General features: G+C 43.7%; 1 protein-coding gene across 1 annotated transcript in view; it reads left to right on the forward strand.

Moving 5' to 3' along the window:
* LOC127425698 (thyroid hormone receptor beta-like) overlaps nucleotides 1-21,471 on the forward strand; it is a 325,007-nt gene that overhangs the window by 181,150 nt on the left and 122,386 nt on the right. Inside the window, exon 2 of the mRNA XM_051671938.1 lies at nucleotides 4,636-4,702. The gene's annotated coding sequence lies outside the window, so the exon portion shown is untranslated. The remainder of the gene's footprint in view (nucleotides 1-4,635; nucleotides 4,703-21,471) is intronic.

Genomic DNA, 21,471 nt, shown 5'->3' on the forward strand with positions numbered 1-21,471 from the left:
TTTTTTTTTTTTCGTTTCGCTTACTCTTTCATTTCATCATTCTCTCTCTCTTTAGCATCTTGATTTTTTTTTTTTCTTTTTTTTTTGCTGCTAATTTTGTCAATCTTTTAAATCTCTATCTCAGATGAACTGGCTATTCACAACAGATTTTCACACTTGAGTTTTGATTCCATTAGATATTGTTTCTTTCTCCTTTGTTTCATTATCTCATGTTAGAGACATTTAATGAGGTGCATTAAATCAATCTTTAAGGTACTAATTTTTACCAACATGAACTTGGCAGTCTTGCAGTCAGTCATGATGAACTTTACATATAGGCTATATTTATTTTCTTAATACATATTCCTGATCTTATTGTGTGTGATTCATTAACACTCAAAAATATATTTTAGCCTTTTTTTTATTATTATTATTACTTACGCATTTCAATTTCATAACAAAATTTCATTAAATTGAATTGTATAATTTTTAACTAAATTAACTGAATACAAATTAAATGTATTCAATTAATTAAGTTTTATTAATGTAATTTTATTGAAAGATTACACGATTTCAATTTGATGGAATTTTGTTATGCAATTGAAATGTGTAAATCTTAAAAATAGGCTATATATATATTATTATTATTATTTTATTTTATTTTATTTTATTTTATTTTATTTTATTTATTTATTTATTTTTGGTAATCCTATTTGAAAGAAAATAAAATGCTTGTCTTTATAACCTTTCACTTAGACAGGAATTGACCATTTGACTGACATATCGAACCACAGAAAAGTTCATTCTGTTTTTATCTGCTATTTAGGAGCAGGTTATGTGAAAAAGAATTATAAAGATATACCATGGTAACAATAAAATATAACACAATAATAGACTGACATGGCAGAAAGTATGTCAGAACATATGAAAATGTGTCAGAACTCTGTGATTAGATTCCTGCCAATCCAGTGAAATATACATTACTGCTTGTGAAAATTATTAACAAAGTGATTATTTCATCCTCAAAAGCGCTTTTTGTATAAACACAGTTGACGTCATTCTGTGTCAGCTCAACCAGAGGTCCCCAGCTCAAAATTTTTATTTTGATAAAAAAAAAAAAATATATATATATATATATTGTGAAAGAAATACATAATTGAAGATGAAAGCCAAAATATTAAATGCCATGGATAAATATTTACTGAGTAATCCACTATTTTGTAGAGGGGGGTAAAAAATGGCCATTTTCACCTATGATTTTGGAGCAAAACCATAGATCAAAAAAATAACATTAGAAAAGTGGATAAATTTTTTTTTTTTTTAAATCCTTTTAGATTCTGGTTTAGAACAAACTTTTCTTTTGGTATCTTCATTTATAAGGCCCTGTATGGTTCAGTCCTAGAGATGTGGGGCTCTCAATGTGGCTCCATGGTTAAATTGTTAAATTGTACAAATTTTCAGGGGTCAAAAACAAAATGTGGGTCACTTTGCATTCAGCTGTTACTTTTTGTCTTTTAAAGAGGAATGTCTAAAGTACAAGTAATGTTGAAATTAGAACTGTATCTTATACACTGCCAATAATACACTGAAATGGTCGTTGAATAAATAAAGGTACATTTCTAATTTCAGCTTTCTTTGTTCTTCAGACATTCCTCTTTAAATACAATAAGTATCAGCTTTATACAAAATGACCCACATTTGGTTTTTGACCATTGAAAATGGGTAAAATTCAACAATTACCACACTGAGATCCCCATATCTCTGGGACTGAACAATACAGGGCCTTATAAATGAAGATACAAAAAGAAAAGTTTGTTCTGAACCAGAATCTAAAAGGATAGGAAAATATCTTTAATATTCTTGAGTTACAGGCATGGCAACTTTGGAAAAAGAACACGAAAATTGCTTTTTCCCATTTTTTCACTGTTGACATATAATGCAACAAGGATTGCTTAAGTCTACTGATTTTAGTAACAGACCTACCAATCTCTGTGTAAAAATAAAATAATTATGCTGCCACCTTTCTTAGGTTATTTTTTTATCTGTGGTTTTGCTCCAAAATCATGAAAATCACAATCATGAAAATTGCCATTTTGACCATCTACAAAATAGCGGATTACTCAGTAAATATTTATCCATGGCATTTAATATTTTGGCTTTCATCTTTATTTATGTATTTCTTTCACCAATATTTTTTATTTTATTTTTTTTTTATCAAAATCAAAATTTTGAGCTGGGGACCTCTGGTTGAGTTGACACAGAATGAACCAGCTTTGTTTCCAGACAGACAGACTGAGTATTCTTTGGCACCTATGCACTCTTCATGTTAACCAATTGCCCAGTTGCGAGGTAAATCACAACATTACAAACTTTGATTTGAAGCAAAAAAGTGTTTGTAAATCGGACAAGAAGACTGTGTTCGTAATGTCTTTAATGATTTAATGAACTACAATCCCATGAAGCATTGTAAATTATGTAATCTAAATAAAAATTATGGAAAAATCAAAAACTATTGATTCAAAGTTGTTGATTATAAGTATAGAAACAATATTTTAAATTTATTGCAAAATACTGAGATATTTGCAAATATGTAAGTTTAAGAGTGTAGGAAGATCAACTCGATTGTGTTATTCGCAGTATGTCATGGGAGTGGGCGGTCGCTGCAGAGCTCTTTTGGTGCACTTTATTTGCAATTCTCTGATTGGTAGATTTTTCCCTCTCAGAATCATAAGTAGTGTAGTTCTACACTAGGAATTCCAAAATTTAACACAATTTCTAAAAAATTAAGTTGAAATAACATGGACTGATGATTTCAACAGAAGGATTTACCATCAATTAACAAACAAGCTCAAGTTAGGTCTTTCATTAAAGGTTTGAAAGTTATATCTAATGATTAATCGGGAACCAGACTATTACGCACTATTGTGTCCAGAACTGAGTGCCCATTAGCAAAGATGGCAGCATGCAGGTCGTGTACTTCCAGGGCTGCATGTGCCAGCATAGCAACTGCCATTGAGATGAATGGAAATGCTCACAAATAGCTCTCTTAAGATATTATAGACTTCCTTGGGCATGACTAGAGCTTAGGTGTTTTGGAAAGACTGTTGAAGGAGATGTTGTGGATTGTTTCATATGGTGATTAGCAGAGGTCAAGCAGATGTTAATGCTCCTCAGGGGAGACAGGGCTGTGGGAAGCTGGTTTCCTGAAACACTGCGCCCTGTCATGATGAGCATATCCTGCAATCCAAACACAGGCAGGGCTCACCATTACTGCTAACCATAAAAGCAGGATTGTATAATAAAACCATTATATATTACTCTTTATCGAATTCTTAATGAATTACTATATTGAATTACTATATGTTACCATAGTTTTTGGCTGTGATTTTAAGAATGTCTTAAAACTGCAGTGTGTCGAGAAATGAGCCATTGGTTGGTTCTAGGGCTGGGTGATAAAATGATATCGATATTTATAGAAAAAATAAATTTTCCATGACAGTGATAAACTTTTGAGTAATTTTCTATATTTAGCTTGTGTTCTACATCTAGATGATCGGATCAGGTACGTCTCACTAAAAACGCAAGCAGTTCGGCAAAGTTATACACACAACTATCTAACTAAATCACAGACCTTAAATCAGCCTGTTAGGAAGTATTAGCTGGCTAGCGGCTACATAGCCGTTAGCTAGCTATCCGGCTAATATGATATCACTGTGTACCGAACAAGACTGCACTGACATTGCAATACAGCTATCAAATGAACACAACAGCAACTATGACATCAAAACCATTGCTGTTTATTTATGCACCATTGGAAATCCAGCTTATGGTGAATTACTGCCACCTACTGAGCTGGAGTGTGAAATACAAGAAAGTCTTTCAGTGGAGTCAGACATCTGCTAAAGATAATGAAATTGGTGGAAATTCATCGAAAAGAAGACAAACACATGCCTTATGTTGTATTAAATCCTAAACTGAGTATACTTTAAAGGTAGCTTACCTTCTGGGGTTTCATTGTAAACAAAAAAGTTATGTTTACATACATTCTTGAGGTCTTACAAACATGTGGAATGCATTTTCTCTCCCCATTAATGGTATGAAATGTATATTGTGAAAAATATCGGTATCGAACAGTATAAAAAAAATATTGTGATAATATTTTTGGCCATATTGCCCAGCCCTAGTTAGTTAAATTCCTGACAAGTGTAAACAAAGTGACCCAATGACGCTTTCAAAACATTTATGTGTTTGTTGAAGCTCTTTGAGATGTCAGTGGTTGGCGCAATGTGTTTGGGGGTGGGACTCCCTGTTTTTCTGACCAATGGCAGAAGGGGCGGTGAAGTGTTTAGGAAACTGTAAGGAAACTATCATTTTCTTTTATAATTCTGTTTGCTACTGCTTTTCAGTAACTTTAAAGGAAAAGGGTATGGTGATCTTTTGCATTCTAGGCCACCTTATTTTCTTTAAAAGAACAACTGAAAAGATACATTTAATGAATTGTATTTCAATTTGAATTCAATTATACTGCATTATATAAAATGGAGATTTTCTGGTTATTTTGCATGGGATTGCTGACATTTCTGATTATTAATGCTTTGATTTGTTTGTATGTGTGGATAGATAGCATCATGACTGTATGTTCAACTTTTCTTTCAGATTTTCATGTTGGGATCGATCTGTAAACCTCAGCCCTGGCAGGAGTGATCACTGCCACATCTGTCTGGTAAGAATGCTGTTTTTCTGTCTCCATACATTCTTTAACTCAGCATTGTTGTTGCATATACATATAAAGCCAATTCAGTAGGTACTTGTGCATGCAAATCTAAAAGCTCATTTTACACACATACAGTGACTTATTGTCACATAAAAAAATAAAAAATAAAAAATAAAAAAAAGGATTTCTGGCTCTGTTTGCTTTATGTCCCTTTAAAAACTGTCAGTTCATTACACTAGATGGCAGTAAGTACTTGGAAAAAAATACATTTTCCTCTATCATAATATACAAATGTGAAAAGCAGTTGGTGCTCTAATGCAGCTGAGCACTTGCACTCGTCTATTCTGTGATCCTAAACACCACTGTTTTGTAAAATTTTGGGCTAGAAGCTTAGTATATCTTGTTGATCTTATATATATCAGGGCCAGTATTCACAAAGATTTTTATCTTACCACTAGGAGTTCTCCAAAGAGTTCCTAGCTTGGAGTTTTTGCTTAAAACCTATTGACAAAACTGCTAAGAGCAAGTTTTACTAAGGAAAACGGCCTGGTTACTTGCGTAACCTCCGTTCCCTGATGGAGGGAACGAGACGTTGTGTCGATGTAGTGACACTAGGGGTCACTCTTGGGAGCCCGAAACACCTCTGGTCTTTGAAAAAAGGCCAATGAAAATTAGTGAGTGGTATTTGCATACCACTCCCCCAACATACGGGTATAAAAGGAGCTGGTATGCAACCACTCATTCAGGTTTTGTGCTGAGGAGCCGAGACAAGGTCCCGGCCATTTCAGTGGGTAGTCCAGCATTGTAGCAGGAGGGACACAACGTCTCGTTCCCTCCATCAGGGAACGGAGGTTATGCAAGTAACCAGAACTTTCCCTGTCTGTCACTCACTCGATGTTGTGTCGATGTAGTAACACTAGGGGTCCCTATACGTAAGGCCACAACTGGCTGAACTGTGTTACGTGAACTGGCGGTGTGTGACGGGCAGACCACTGTGTGCCTCGTAGCCAGCGCACCAGGCCGACACGTAATCTTCCCCAATGCTGTTATGAGTGTCGAACGGCACTTCGGGGACAAGTCGACTGCCCAAAAGATAGAGACAGGCTAGTCCAGTCATGGTCTCTTATCCTCTCTTTTTTTTCTCTCCCCAAAAAAAGAGTGAAATTTGTTAACCGACTGGGGCCACCAGGTCTACGTCAGGGGGGTGTCACTCCCAAGGGGAAGACACCACAGAGACCACACCCTGCCCAGAGAGAGGGCGGGGTATTTTGAGTGGAAATACGTCACATGGTCTTGCCGAGCTTTGTCGGAAGTATGTCATGTGGAGAAGTCCCATGGTAGGTCCTACCCTACGGGGGAGGAGTTTCTACAAACATGGTGACTGGGGCAGAGGGGCCTCCGCCCAAGGAAGATGTAGTTTACCAACAGGGAAACGAATTAGTGGAAGATATACATCGCATGGGGTTACCTATGGGGTACCAACACATGCGGAGCACCTACCCCAGTACAGGGCTTAGTTAGCACATGTACTGAGCCGGCAGTGTGTTTCTCTGCAAACTTGTCTGCCACAGGGCTCGGAGGAAGTTATCCAGGGAACACAGTTTGTGATCACTACTGGGAGTCAACAGCGCACGTCTTCAGCTCAGGGGAGGTGAAAAGCGCTATGCGCAAGTGATACACCCGGTCAGCTGTCCCGGACTTACCTGCTTGTGCCTGCCACTATGCGGGATGAAACCGGTTCCACCCGGAGATTGCAGAACCTTGCAAAGGTGTTGGGTGTTGCCCAGCCCGCTGCACTGCAAATGTCAGTTAGAGAGGCGCCACTGGTCAAGGCCCAGGAGGCCGCCACACTCCTGGTAGAATGGGTTCGTAGCCCTGCAGGGGGCGGCATGTCCTGAGCGTGATATGCCATTGCTATGGCGTCAATGAGCCAGTGGGCGATCCTCTGCTTGGAAACAGCGCTTCCTTTCCGCTGTCCACCAAAGCAGACAAAGAGCTGCTCAGAGAATCTAAAGCTCTGTGTGCGATCCAAATAGATGCGTAAAGCACGCACCAGGCACAGCAACATCAGGGCTGGGTCTGCCTCCTCCTGGGGCAGTGCTTGCAGGTTCACCACCTGATCCCTAAAAGGGGTCTTGGGAACCTTGGGCACATAGCCTGGTCGGGGTCTCAGGATCACGTGAGAGTAGCCCAGACCAAACTCCAGGCACATTTCACTGACAGAGAACGCTTGCAGGTCTCCTACCCTCTTGATGAAGTGAGCGCAGTCAGGAGGGCAGTCTTCAAAGAGAGTGCCGCTCAGCTGACTGCAGGGGCTCAAAGGGGGCTCCCTGTAGACCCTGAAGAACTACAGAGAGGTCCCATGAGGGAATGAGGCACGGTCTGAAGAGGATTCAACCTCCTGGTGCCTCTCAGGAACCTGATGATCACGTCTTGCTTCCCTAAGGACTTACCATCCACTGTGTCGTGGTGTGCCACTATAGCAGCTACATACACCTTCAAGGTGGAGGGGGACAGCCGCCCTTCCAACCTTTCTTGCAGGAAGGGAAACACTGATCCGACTGCGCATCTCTGGGGGTCTTCGCGTCGGGAAGAACATCACTTAGCGAACAGACGCCACTACAAGGCATACAGGTGCCTTGTAGAGGGGGCCCTAGCCTGAGTGATCATGTCTACCACTGCGGGTGGTAGGCCACTTAAGTCTTCCACGTCCCGTCCAGGGGCCAGACATGGAGATTCCAGAGGTCTGGTCGCGGGTGCCAGATGGTGCCCCGCCCCTGAGAAGGTCCTTCCTCAGGGGAATTTGCCGGGGGGGCTGTCGCGAGGAGCATGAGGTCCGAGAACCACATCTAGGTGGGCCAGTAGGGTGCTACCAGGACGACCTGCTCCTCATCCTCCCTGACCTTGCACAGGGTCTGTGCAAGTAGGCTCACTGGGGGAAATGTATATTTGTGTAGTCCAGGGGGCCAGCTGTGTGCCAGCACGTCTATACCGAGAGGTGCCCGGTCAGGGCGTACCAGAGCGGGCAGTGGGAGGATTCTTGGGAAGCGAACAGGTCTACCTGTGCCTGCCCGAATCGACTCCAAATCAGCTGGACCACCTGAGGGTGGAGTCTCCACTCTCCCCTGAGGGTAACCTGTCGTGACAGCGTGTCTGCTGCAGTGTTGAGGACGCCCGGGATGTGAGTGGCTCGCAGTGACTTGAGGTGCTGCTGACTCCGGAGGAGGAGACGGCGGGCGAGTTGTGCCATACAACGGGAGCGTAAACCGCCTTGATGGTTGATGTATGCCACCGTTGCCGTGTTGTCTGTCCGAACGAACACATGCTTGCCTTTGATCAACGGCCGAAACCTCCGCAGGGCGAGCAGAATTGCCAACAACTCGAGGTAGTTGATGTGCCAAAGCAGCCGCGGGCCCGTCCAGGAGTCGGTGGCTGCGTGCCCATTGCATACAGCGCCCCAGCCCATTTTGGAAGCATCTGTCATAACCACGACATGCCTGGAGACCTGCTCTAGGGGAACGCCTGCCTGTAGAAATGTGAGGTCTGTCCAAGGGCTGAAGAGGCGGTGACAGACCGGCGTGATGGCCACGCGATGTGTCCCACGGCGCCATGCCATCTTGGGACTCGAGTCTGGAGCCAGTGCTGAAGCGGTTTCATATGCATCAACCCGAGAAGAGTGGCCACCGCTGAGGATGCCATATGCCCCAGGAGCCTCTGAAACAGTTTCAGTGGAACCGCTGTCTTCTGTCTGAACACCTTCAAACAAGTCAGCACTGACTGTGCACGCTCCTTCGTGAGGTGCGGCGTCATCGAGACTGAGTCCAACTCCAAACCAAGAAAAGAGATGCTCTGAACCGGGAGGAGCTTGCTCTTTCCCCAGTTGACCTGAAGCCCTAGTCGGCTGAGGTGCGAGAGCACCAGGTCCCTGTGTGCACACAACACATCCCGAGAGTGAGCTAGGATTAGCCAATCATCGAGATGCGAATGCCCACTTCCCTTAATGGGGCAAGGGCTGCCTCTGCGACCTTCGTGAAGATGCAAGGGGACAAGGACAGGCCAAAAGGGAGGACCTTGTACTGATACGCCCGACCCTTGAATGTAAACCGCAGGAAGGGTCTGTGTCAAGGTAGAATGGAGACGTGGAAGTACATCCGGCACCAATCTTGATGCCGGATGCTCGCTAGAATGTGTTTTTGCATCAGTATCTTGAACGGGAGTCTGTGTAAACCCCGGTGCAGTACTCGCAGGTCCAAGATTGGCCGCAACACACCACCTTTCTTCGGTACAATGAAGTAGGGGCTGTAAAACCCCTTTTCCATCTCAGCCAGAGGGACAGGCTCTATCGCACCCTTCCATAGGATGGTAGCGATTTCCGCGTGCAAGGTAGCGGCGTTCTCGCCCTTCACAGAGGTGAAGTGAATGCCGCTGAACCTGGGCAGACGCCTGGCAAAATGAATCGGACAGTCCGGACCAGCCATCGCGACAGGTTGGAAAGCACAAGCCACGCGTCCAAGCTCCGGGCAAGGGGGACCAAGGGGACAATCTCGTCGGACGTACTGGCGGGTGGGGCCTCACGGCGGAGCGGAGTCTGAGTTGCCACATTGTGTCGTGGCCGTGCTAATTTCTGGGACATCAAAGCACTTACCTGGCTCCTTGTGACCACCCCTGGAACAGCCTGGGACGGAGGAGGAAGAGGTCTATCCTTGTGACCTGTGGAGACCGTCACATCGGGGGCGGATTTGTGCCACAGCTGGGCGCGCAGGGGCGGGGAGACCACCGCTGGAGCGCCAAACCTGCCAAAATGGAATGGTTGACGGTGGTCGTGATGACAGCCGGGCGCACTGGGTATGTGGCCCAGGGAACAAGGAAACTGCTCTTTTGCTGAACTCTTGGGTACCGCAGCCACTTGGGCATGCGGCGAAATTAAAAAAGATTCTCCTCCCGGCCCACCACCGGGGGATGGAGTGGTCTGCTTACCAGCTCCAGAGCAGCAGGTTTCCTCATCCCTGGGTCACCCGTCTTAGGGGCGCTTCGAGCCTTTCTCGGATTCTTGGCGGCCGGCCGTGAGACAGGTGGCATCTGCTTCCTGCAGTGGGCTCCACGCCGGGGCTGGGACGCAGGGGCGGGCTGCGGCAGAGCCGGAGCAGTCACCGCAGGAGGACACCCTTGGCGACGAGCAGACGGGGTGCGGGATCTTGAGCCGTGCCGGGGCAGGATGTGCCGGAAAGCTTCCGTCTGCTGCTTCACCACCGAGAACTGTTGGGCAAAGTCCTCGGCGGTGTCACTGAACAGGCCAACCTGGGAAATGGGGGTGCCAAGGAACCGTGCCTTGTCAGCCTCTCCCATCTCGACCAGGTTGAGCCAAAGGTGGCGCTCCTGGACCACCAAGGTGGACATCATCTGCCTGAGAGACCGCGCCGTGACCTTTGTCACCCGTAGAGCGAGGTTGGTCGCCGAGCGCAGCTCCTGCATCAATCCTGGGGTGGAACTACCCTCAAATCAATCAAATCAAATCAAATCACTTTATTGTCACACAGCCATATACACAAGTGCAATGGTGTGTGAAATTCTTGGGTGCAGTTCCGATCAACATAGCAGTCGTGACAGTGATGAGACATATACCAAATTACAATAACATCAAATTAACACAACACAATTTAAACATCTGTTATACATAATTACACTCAAAACATCAAATTAACACAACACAATTTAAGCATCTGTTATACACAATTACACTCAACTTAAAACATCAAATTAACACAACACAATTTAAACATCTGTTATACACATAATTACACTCAACTTAAAACATCAAAGTAACACAACACAATTTATACATCTGTTATACACATAATTACACTCAACAATATACAAATAACAACATACACTGTACAGTATACAATATGCTGTTTTTGTTTTTTGTTTTTTACTATATAGATACACATTATTCAATAAAAATTAAAAATTAAAATATATATAAAAAGTATATATATATATATATATATATATATATATATATAGAATATACAGTATTGTACTGTATTGACATTCAGGCTGTCGGTTGATAGTCAGTTGTTAAGAGAGACATAATATAATAATAGTAATATAATTTATGACAGTCCGGTGTGAGATAAGAGTAATAAAGTGCAGGGCTGATGTATTTTGATCGTGGGAGATCAAAAGTTCAAAAGTCTGATTGCTTGGGGGAAGAAGCTATCATGGAGTCGGCTGGTGCGGGTCCTGATGCTGCGATACCGCCTACCTGATGGTAGCAGTGAGAACAGCCCATGGCTCGGGTGGCTGGAGTCTCTGATGATCCTCCGAGCTTTTTTCACACACCGCCTTGTATATATTTCCTGGAGGGAGGGAAGCTCACCTCTGATGATGTGTTTGGCAGTTCGCACCACCCTTTGCAGTGCTTTGCGGTTGTGGGCAGTGCTATTGCCGTACCAGGTGGAGATACAGCCAGTCAGGATGCTCTCCACAGTGCAGGTGTAGAACCGTGTGAGGATGTGGTGGTTCATTCCAAACTTCCTCAGCCATCTCAGGAAGAAGAGGCGCTGATGAGCCTTCTTCACAACGACTTCAGTGTGGATGGACCATGTGAGTTCCTCAGTGATGTGGACACCCAGGAACTTGAAGCTGCTGACTCTCTCCACTGGTGCTCCATTGATGGTGATGGGACTGTGTTCTCTGTCTTTTCTTCTGAAGTCCTCCACAAGCTCTTTGTCTTACTGACGTTGAGGGAGAGGTTGTGCTCCTGACACCAGTGTGTCAGAGTGTGCACCTCCTCTCTGTAGGCTGTTTCATCATTGTCAGTGATCAGACCTACCACCGTCGTATCATCAGCAAACTTAATGATGGCATTGGAGCAATGTGTTGCCACACAGTCATGTGTGTACAGGGAATACAGTAGTGGGCTGAGAACACAGCCCTGCGGGGCTCCAGTGTTGAGGGTTAGTGATGAGGAGATGTTGCTGCCTATTCTAACCACCTGGCGTCTGCTTGACAGGAAGTCCAGGATCCAGCTGCACAGCGAGCTGTTTAAGCCCAGAGCCCGGAGTTTCTCATCTAGCTTGGAGGGCACTATGGTGTTGAATGCTGAGCTGTAGTCTACAAACAGCATTCTCACATAAGTGTTCTTTTTTTCCAGGTGGGAGAGAGCAGTGTGTATTGTAGATGCAATGGCATCATCAGTGGAGCGGTTGTTGCGGTAAGCAAACTGCAGCGGGTCAAGATTGAGTGGCAAGACAGAGCAGATGTAATCTCTGATTAGTCTCTCAAAGCATTTGCTGATGATGGGGGTCAGAGCAACAGGACGCCAGTCATTTAAACAAGTTATTTTTGATTGTTTTGGAACAGGCACAATGGTGGATGTTTTAAAGCATGTGGGGACTACAGACAAAGAGAGGGAAAGGTTGAAAATGTCCGTAAAAACACCAGCCAGCTGGTTCACGCACGCTCTGATGACGCGGCCCGGAATACCGTCTGGACCCGCGGCTTTGCGGATATTCACCCGTCGGAAGGATCGGGTTACATCCGCTACAGAGACGGAGAGTGAACTAACCTCTGTAGCTTCGGCCGTGAGAGCTCTCTCTGCGAGGGCGGTGTTATTTCCCTCGAAACGAGCATAAAAAGTATTTAGCTCATCCGGTAGAGAGGCAGCGGTGTTCATGGCCGAGTTTTTATTCCCTTTAAAGTCCGTGATGATGTTAATTCCCTGCCACATGCTTCTAGAGTTGGTGGTGTTAAACTGTCCTTCAATCTTGCTCCTGTACTGGCGTTTTGCTGTTTTGATAGTTTTTCGGAGGGCATAACTGGCTTGTTTATGCTCCTCTGCGTTCCCGGAATTAAAAGCGGAGGTCCGCACATTAAGTGCCGCGCGAACATCGCTATTGATCCACGGCTTCTGATTCGGATAGATTCGTACAGTTCTGGTCGGAATCACTTCCTCTACGCACGTTCTGATGAAACACATTACGCTATCAGCGTAAAGCTCGATGTCGTCATCAGAGGCGGACCGGAACATCTCCCAGTCCGTGTGATCAAAACAGTCCTGTAGCGTAGAGTCTGATTGGTCCGACCAGCACTGGATCGTTCTGAGGGTGGGTGCTTCCTGTTTCAATTTCTGCATGTAAGCGGGCAGAAGCAGAATGGAAGAGTGGTCCGATTTGCCAAATGGTGGGCGGGGGAGGGATTTGTAGCCATCCCGGAACAGAGAGTAGCAATGGTCCAAAACCCGGTCCCCTCGTGTGTTGAAACTAATGTGCTGGTGATATTTTGGTGCGACTGATTTTAAACTGGCTTTATTAAAGTCCCCGGTCACAATGAACGCGGCCTCAGGGTGCGCGGTTTCTTGCTCACTTATACTCCCATACATTTCCTTGAGTGCCCGGTCTGTGTCGGCTATTGGGGGAATGTACACAGCAGCGATAATGACCGCTGTGAATTCCCTCGGTAGCCAGAATGGTCGACACAGAAGCATAAGAAATTCCAGATCAGGAGAACAGAAAGACTTGATGGAATGTACGTTCCTCTGATCACACCAGGATTTGTTGATCATAAAACATACACCACCTCCTCTAGTTTTACCTGAGAGGTCTTTCGCTCTGTCCGCTTGGTGCATGGAGAACCCCGTGGGTTCAATGGCTGAGTCTGGAATCTCAGCAGACATCCAAGTTTCTGTTAGGCAGATAATGCAGCAGTCCCTCGTCTCTCGTTGGAAAGAGATCCGCGCTTTCAGCTCGCAGAGTTTGTTATCCAGGAACTGAACATTTGCCAGTAGAATAGTGGATAGCGGGGGTCGATTTGCGCGACGTCTTACTCTGATGAGAACGCCGGCTCTGTTTCCCCTTTTCCTCCTGCGTTTCCGCGGCCGTGCTGCCCAGACAAAGGGCTCCGCTTGCGTGTTTGTAAACAGCGGGTCGGCATTGAGGAATGTGAAGTCCGGTTTTCGGTGTGAGATCGCTGAACCAATGTCCAAAAGTGTTTGTCTGTCGAAGACAATAAGGCAGACAACATCCAGTACAAAAAACATAAGAATTGTAAACAAAACAAACAAAACATTGCTATGTTGTGTCTGAGCTCGCAACGCAGCAGCCATACTCGGCGCCATCTTGAGTCCTCATGCAGTTCCTTTAGCGCCTTGGCTTGGTGGACTTGCAGGAGAGCCATGGTGTGCAGGGCGGAGGCGGCTTGTCCAGTGGCACCATAGACCTTGGCTGTCAGGGACGACGTAAACCTGCTTTGGGCACCTGTGCCAGGTGGCGGCGCTCTGCGGGCATAGGTGCACCGCGAACGCCTTATCCACCGGGGGGATTGCCGAATAGCCCTTGGCCGCCCCACCTTCGAGGATAGTGAGGGCAGGGGAGCCGAAAGATCGGGACAGGGCAGAAAAGGTGCCTCCCACGACCTTGTCAGCTCCTCGTGCACTTCCGGGAAGAAAGGAGCTGGGGCTTGGTGTGGCTGTGAGCGGCGCCGCGAGCCCAGGAACCAATCATCGAGTCGCGAGGGTTCAGGGGAGAGCGGAGGGTTCCACTCAAGCCTGACGCTCGCAGTTGCCCGGGAAAGCATGTCCGTCATCTCCACGTCAGCCTGTGACTGGGCGACCGTACCCGAGGGGGGGAGCCCAGCTGAGGCTTCCGCGTCCGACTGGATGAGCCCACTCTCCGATGCTGCACTCGAGAGCTCATCACCTTCGAGGGCTTCAAACAAGAGGTCGAACTCACCATGAGACGAGCCAGCGGACTCATCCGGAAGCCCAATCAGGGCAGACGAGCGTGTTGGGGAATGGGAAGTCCGTGGGGGGATACCCGGCAGAGGTGGTTCTATTGGGGACCCCAAATCACCCCCAGTACTAGCCGCGCTGGGCTCATACCTGTATGTTGAAGGATCGAGGCGGGGAGCCACTGGGGTGGCTTGCTTTCTTAGGAAGGCAAGCTGCAACCGCAATGTTGCCATGGTCATGTTCTCGCAATGAGTACATGATCCATCCACGAACGCTGTCTCCACGTGGGTAGCGCCCAGACATGAAAGACAGCGATCATGACCGTCAGAAGGCGAGAGGTAACAACCGCAACCAGGAATAACACACAAACGGATGGGCATCTTTGAAAAGACGTTCCATGTGTGCCGCTCTTTTAGAGAAATATACTCTTTTAGAATATACTCTTTTATTTCTGCCGAAGCGCCCAGGGGCGTTCTCTGCAGTGCACCAGTGCAGAGGGGGGAGAAGCCACTGAAATGTGCCGTCAGATCCAGCAGATGTGAATGAACAGTCGTGGAAATTCAGCTCAGTGAGCATCGACCGTTCGGCTCCGAAGAGAAAATCTGAATGAGTGGTTGCATACCAGCTCCTTTTATACCCGTATGTTTGGGGGAGTGGTATGCAAATACCACTCGCCAATTTTCATTGGCCTTTTTTCAAAGACCAGAGGTGTTTCGGGCTCCCAAGATTGACCTCTAGTGTCACTACATTGACACAACATTGAGTGAGTGACTGATAGGGAACTTAAGATAAGAGTAAGGCAGAGTTGACCTAGTTGCTATGGTTGACGATACATTTTATTAGCGCACTCATTTAAATCATCCGCAGTGACTGATAGACAGGGAACCGCTATTTGTCAGCGAAGACAGACAATATATATATATATATATATATATATATATATATACACATTACTGTGCAAAAGTTTTAGGCACTTGTGAAACATGTTGCATAGTGAGGATGTCTTCAAAAATAATGCCATAAATAGTTTTCATTTATCACTTAATGTCATACAAAGTCCAGTAAACATAAAAAAAGCTAAATCAATATTCGGTGTGACCACCTTTGCGTTTAAAACAGCACCAATTCTCCTAGGTACACCTGGACACAGTTTTTCTTGGTTGTTGGCAGATAGGATGTTCCATGCTTCTTGGAGAATCAGTATATAGTAGACATGAGACGTTTGTATTTGTCTTCATAGTGATCATATTACGCTATGTGACTTTTGAAAATCATTCTAATCATTCGAGGTTTTCAGGTCTTATGTTATTTAACATAAATGCAAAAGTGATGGAGTTCTGTGAAAAGTTCAGATTCTAAGCTTTTAAATGGTACCACATTTGACTAGTTAAGTATCAAGGGACATTTTAAAGTGTCATGAACCAATCATTAATACCTCACACTGCATGAAAAGAGCTGTATCCGGATCAGTAGACTCCTGTATAAACCGCTGAATTTCAGACGTATTCAGAAATCTACTGGCCTGGAGTCTCAAATTCCATAGGCCCATGTACATACGATTATGTACCATTTCGGATGTATAGTAACTGACGATTCCTTCCGAGTTATGGCCATTTGTTGCCATGGTAAGTAATCCCCTGAAGTTGTCTGTCAGGAGACTTTTTCACACCTGAGTCACATTTGCATATCTCACGTTCTAGATAAAATGGTCACCCTTACTGGTCATTTATCTCAAACTGGATTGGCTGCCCTTAAGTTTAACCTACCCTTAAATCTTGACAACCGTTGGGTCACTGCATACACTGGCTTTCATTTTATTGATTACAGTTTATTTAGCACATCCCTAAATCTTGACAGCTATTTGGCCACTGCATGCATTGGTTTTAATTTTATTGATTACACTTAAAATTAACCCACCCAATCCCAAACAGCATTTAGCTTATGCCTCATATTACAGGCCTTTAATCAATGTTGACACAACATAAATGCTCAGACAATAACTGGGCTAAAATATATTTATTTAAAAGGAAAACATGAAATATACAAAATATAAAAATAATAAAACATACAAACATCTGAAACACATTGTGAAGTTTCAATTAGAGTTCAGTAAATGAACTGGCATCTGACTCTGTCACTTGTCATCACATGAAAGTGATCAGTCCCAGAATAGTGGAGTCTGCATCAAGTGTCTTTAGCTCCTGGAACAGATTTTGCATATGTTCGTGGTCTGTCCAGATGTTGCAGGATATGATGCAATCCCATGTTGACTGCATCATCCACAGATCTGTTTCAGGGATCCAAAAAGGTGATCCAGGTCCAGTGATGTCCTTTAGGTGGGCCAACACCAGTCTCTCAAATGACTTCATGACCACAGATGTCAGAGCGATGGGTCTGTAGTCATTAAGTCCTTTGACAGTGGGTTTCTTTGGGACAGGTATGATAGTGGAGTGTTTGAAGCAGCAGGAAACTTCACACTGCTCCAGTGATCTGTTGAAGATCTGTGTGAATATGTGGGCCAGCTGGTCAGCACAGGATTTTAGAAAAATCTTCTTCCATCACATGGGTGAAACACGGTCTGGGCCCTGTGCTTTCCTTGTCATTTATTTCCGGAAGACTTGGCACACATCCTCTTCACAGATCTTAAGTGCAGGAGTAGCAGGAGGGTGGTTGCAGGAGGTGTTGGTGTTTGTATGAAATGAAGGTCAGAGCTAGTGTGGGGTGTGAGAATGGGCTTTTCAAATCTACTGTAAAACATTCAGGTCGTCAGCCAGCTGTTGATTCCCTACGGTGTTGGGGGTTGGTGTCTTGAAGTTAGTAATGTCTTTCAGGCCTCTCCACACTGATGCAGGATCTTAAGTTGAAAACTTGTTTTTCAGCTTGTCAGAGTAGCTTCTTTTAGCCATTTAAATTTCCCTAGTCAGTTTGGCCTGATTATACAACATTTTATCCCCGCTCCTGTAAGCATCCTCTTTGGCATGACGGAGATGTCTTGAGTTTTGCTGTAAAGCATGGTTTGTCATTGTTGAACGTTAAATAAGTCCTAGTAGGAATGCATATATCCTCACAGAAACTGATATATGATGTTACAGTATCTGTGAGCTTGTCCAGATTGGTGTCTGCCACTTCAAAAACACTCCAGTCAGTGCAGTCAAAGCAGGCTTGTAGTTCCAGCTCTGCTTCATTGGTCCATTTTTTACAGTCTTTACTACAGATTTAGCTGATTTTAGTTACTGCCTGCAGGTTGGAAGAAGATAAACCAGACTGTGATCAGAGAGTCCCAAAGCTGCTCTAGAGACAGAGCGATATGCATCCTTTAATGTTGTGTAGCAGTGATCCAGTATATTTCTGTCTCTGGTGGGGCATGTAATGTGCTGTCTGTATTTTGGCAGTTCACGGGTAAGGTTGGCTTTGTTAAAGTCACAGAGAATAATAATAAGTGAGTCTGGGTATTGTTGCTCCATGTCTGTGATCTGATCAGCCAGCTGTTGCTGAGCTGCATTCACAAACGCACGTTTGTGGCGGGATGTACACACTCACCAGAATAAACAAGGAAAACTCCCATGGCGAGTAGAAAGGCTTACGGTTGATAAAGAGTGCTTCCAAATTAGGACAGCACATCTTCTTTAATGTTTCTTCAAATGTTCATTGATGTAAAAGCATGTTCCACCACCTCTCGTTTTCCCCGTTAACTCCGCAATGCGATCCGCTCTGAACAGCTGGAAGCCCAGCAGATATAATGTGCTGTCCGGAATGGCTTCACTCAGCCAGGTTTCTGTGAAGCACAAGGCAGCAGAGTTTGACAAGTCCTTGTTTGTACAGGTGAGGAGATGTAGTTAGTCCGTTTTGTTAAGGAGAGAGCGGAGATTCGCTAGATGAATACTCGGCCTCGCTGTTCGAAAGCTGCGATGTCAGAGCTTGACCAGCACGCCAGCTCGCTTCCCTTGCTTGCATCTCATAGTGCGCTTTAACAACACAGTTGCACCTCTGGATAAAATGTCCAGCAAAATGTCAGAATAGTCCAAAACCGGGAAAAGATTGTCTGGTATGTGTTGCCGATTGTTCAGCAGTTCATCCCTGTTAAAACTGATTGGAAAAAAATTACTAAACACAGGACAAACTAACAAAAACAACAAAAGAATTTGAGAGCTCCACACTGAGGCGGCCATCCACAGCGCCATCTAGATCAATATAAAATTTTCAAAGATCAATATCAGAATGACAATGTTAGCTTTACCAGCTAGTTTTTGATGGTCAAGTCAAGTCATTTTAATTTGTATAGCGCCTTTCACAACACACATTGTTTCAAAGCAGCTTTATAGAAAATCATACATTAACAGAAAATGATACCGTAATATCTATAAAGTCTTAGAGTCATCATTTTGTAGTTTGATTAAATACAATTATGAAGTGTGTATAAAAATAAGTGATTAAATAATAATTGTATTTAGAAACCCAGTGAGCAAGCCAAAGGCGACTGTGGCAAGGAACAAAAAACTCCATAAGATGTTGGTTAATGGAGAAAAAAAACCTTGGGAGAAACCAGGCTCACTGTGGGGGCCAGCTCCCCACTGGCTAACAGCATGAATATAATGCCAATATTACTTATTTATGTGCAGTGCAAGTCATGGTTTAAAATTATTAAACTAAGTAAGTGTTAAGGGCCAGTGTTTAAACAAAGATTTTGTATGAACTATAAGAATAATGTCTAATGTCTTTGAAGTTCATCCTGGATTAACTGCAGAAGTTCATATAGATGCATTGTCCTTTGTTAGTTGGCTGATGAAGTGTTTTGTTGGCAATTTATTGATAGTCTATGTATTCCATTTTAAGAGTGTTGTCCATCATTAGACCAAGGTGGTGCAGGCCAAGATCAGTGAGTTGCTTTGCAGTTCAACCGGCCGGTAATTTCGGTGAGGTCTATCCTAAATCCAAGGTTCAGGCAATGGCATATGAAGTATCCCATGTCTTATGGTTGGAGTTGGCATCAGATCATCCTCTGAGGTCCATCATAATAGACTGAAGTGATGTTTGGCTGGCACCGGCTGCATTTTGTCGTCATCACTCAAAGACACGTAGCAGTGGAGTCCGATACCAAGCAGGAATGGAGCTGGATCCGGCTGGTATTGGTGACCTCGGGATAGGAGTCCAGAGGTTGAGACATGGAAACAAATAGTTATAGATTATGATCAATGTTTCAGGTTCCAGCAGACCTAACTAAAGCAGCCTAATTGTAAATTAGGTGTATGGCTGGCTAAATAGATGAACTTTAGTCTAGACTTAAACTCAGTGAGTGTGTCTGCATTCCGAACAGTGTTAGGGAGACTATTCCATAGTTTAGGAGCCAAATATGAAAAGGATCTACCTCCGTTTGTGGATTTTGATATTCTAGGAACTATTAACAGGAGTTTTCCGATCGTAATGAACGTGATGGAATATAGCGTGGTAGAAGGTCACTTAAGTATTGTGGAGCTAGAGCATTCAAAGCTTTGTATGTAGTTAACAGAATTTTAAAATTAATACTAAATATAACAAGTAGCCAATGTAATGATGCTAATATGATCATATTTCTTGGTTCTAGTCAGCACTATGGCTGCTGCATTTTGAATCAATTGAAGTTTATTTATTGGACTTGCTGGACATCCTCCTAGTAATGCATTACAATAATCTTGTCTTGAGGTCATGAACGCATTAATTAGTTTTTCGGCATCAACAACAGAGAGCATGTGTCGTAATTTAGCAATATTTCTTTGGTGGAAGAATGCTGTTCCACAAACATTGGAAATTAGATTTTCTAATGACATATAGGTATCAAATATAACACCCAAGTTCTTCGCTGTAGTAGACGATGTAACAGTACATCCATCGAGATTCAAATGATATTTTAGTGCTTATTTTTAGAGGTTTTTGGTCCAATAACTAGTACCTCTGTTTTGTCAGGTGAAAAGCATTTCTATGCTGGTCCACCAGCTAGATCAGCATGGGAATTGCTTGCTGGTTAAGTTGGTCTTTTTAGCAGGGTTGTTTGCAAAAAAAGATGTTAAACACCTTCACGTAATTAAAAGATACACATTGCAGAACACATTGACCTAACAGCATGTTGTTTTTAAGGTAACATGGTTGCACCCTCATCCAGACAGACATTTTTTAGGAGCCCTGTGGAGGTATGAAGTTTACAAGGCACACAGATTGACTCTGCAGCAATGTTTTTACCTGTAGAACCTATATGTGTACTTGCAGTACTTCATCTGTGCAGATAGGCCAGAAAAAGCGAAGGTATTAGTAGTAATACCACTGTGCACAATGGTTGAGATTTAGGCCTATATGATTCCTAAAGTATTCATATTGTTGGTTTTTTATGGACATGTTTTTAACAACAAAACATTTATTATTATTTTTTATTTTAACTTTATTTTTCTGCTTTTACTACTTCATTTTTGAAAGATTTGTCTCTTTTCATGCCATGTCAAACATAAAAAAGAGTCATGAAAAGAGTCAAATCTGGAAAAATGCAGGAGGTGGGTGGGTAGTGGTGAAGAATGGGAGGGGGTCAAGCACAAAAATTCACTCACTCTCACACATGATAGAAATGGCTGAACATCAAAAATGGAGAGAAAACAAATGCAAAAATAATAATAATAATAATAATAATAAATTAGGGCGCTTTGTATATCAATCATGGGACAAAGGTATGAATGTGAGAAGAGTGAAGATGATAGAACAGTTTGCAAATCAAAGATTTGAATATTTTGTTGAAACTTTTGAGAACGAAGTGAAAGCAGACATTGCCACCAAAAGCAGGACTGTTAAGAGACCTAAAATAAATTATTAGATATTAACTCTTGCAAGGAGTGTTTTGGGTTTAATACAAGTTGAACTCTATTGAGAGTGTTTGTGGCATAATGTTGATTACCACATAAAATAATTTCCACTCATCCCTCTTGTTCTAAAGGAAAAAAAGTTTAGTAAGGCACATACAGTAATTACCAATTATATAAAGTAAATGGGTCGACTATACAAAAGATTAAATACAAACTGTTTTTCAGAA

The sequence above is a fragment of the Myxocyprinus asiaticus genome, chromosome 34 (genome assembly GCF_019703515.2).
Source record: "Myxocyprinus asiaticus isolate MX2 ecotype Aquarium Trade chromosome 34, UBuf_Myxa_2, whole genome shotgun sequence".
In the NCBI taxonomy this organism is placed as follows: domain Eukaryota; kingdom Metazoa; phylum Chordata; class Actinopteri; order Cypriniformes; family Catostomidae; genus Myxocyprinus; species Myxocyprinus asiaticus.